Source organism: Merops nubicus, unplaced genomic scaffold, assembly GCF_000691845.1.
Source record: "Merops nubicus isolate BGI_N331 unplaced genomic scaffold, ASM69184v1 scaffold32173, whole genome shotgun sequence".
Classification (NCBI taxonomy): domain Eukaryota; kingdom Metazoa; phylum Chordata; class Aves; order Coraciiformes; family Meropidae; genus Merops; species Merops nubicus.
In genome coordinates, this window is record NW_008598775.1 from 16,826 (window position 1) to 18,078 (window position 1,253).

Below are 1,253 nucleotides of genomic sequence, written 5' to 3' on the forward strand. Positions count from 1 at the left end.
AGCTACACCAGATCACTGTAATTCTACCTATTCTTTTTGAGAATCGAGACTCTCTCTCTTTGCCGTTAGCACCGTGGAGGACACTGACCAAATCCATTACCCTCCCTGGGTTCCTGAATTCATCCAACTTATACGGAGTGTTGATGGGCACCACCTCCTTTCCTTGTGTTCAGTAAACAAGCATTTCTACATTTATACTGCATTGGCAATCCTGTGTCTTTAAGATGACCATCTGAAGAATATAAGTTGTACTGCTTCCAAGGGTGTACCTCTTTCTTTCATCACACGAAGAGTCTGGCACCAAAGATCCATTACGAAGTTGACATGCAAACTGACGATGCTGTAAACCTACAGGACGGCCTACACAGCGACCAGAACACTAAAAAGTCAGAGAAAAGGGAGGGGGGGAAAGAAAAAACCACCAAGTTAATAATAGAATTACCTTTCTAGGCAGTCCCACCGTTAAACAACTCAGTCAGAATTCTTGGTCTGTATTTCTCCTTCTACCTCATCGCACCTCTGTTCAGACAAGGCCTAGATATTTTGGATTCTCTGTGTGCAGTTTTGCCACGATACTGACTTTCCTACCTATTAAAAAAAAAGCTAAATCCATTGTCTATGCTCTCATCATTTCACATCTCTAGTGCAAAAAAATGTAGCTCTGACAATTACAAGCTTGCCTTGGTAATACCTGTATGAGGAATATGGCAACAGTAATTCTCTTAATTCATTACTTTGTTCATTGAATAGTAAATATTGTGTTAATAAATATAAAACTCATATCAATACGAACACAATTCTACTACACAAATGAAAACAACAAACAAACAAAAGACCCAAAAAATATAAGAAACCAGAGTTCTGTGTGTTAAATATTGCAGCAACTGCTTTTGAAGTACATTCATATATCTTTCTCTGGGGACTTCGTATGTACAGCTGTGCAAACTTCTTATAAAACTGCAATAAAAGCAATAGACGACCTTCAAAAATTGAATACATAGTGATAGATTAGCGTATAAAATACACTGAGATTAATACTCAGGTTTCAGATCACGTCTTTGGCAAATAGAAGTAGCTCAGACATCAAAAAATAAAATAATAAAAAAAAACGACCAGGATTTGTAATTCACTGGTCTGAAAGGTAATCACGGCTAGTGGCACACAGCTCCTCCTTTGTGCAGGAGAATGGACGTTCAGCCAGTGGTACGGTGACACTGCTGCACTCTGATAGCAGAAGGGCTGCCCAGAGAGAG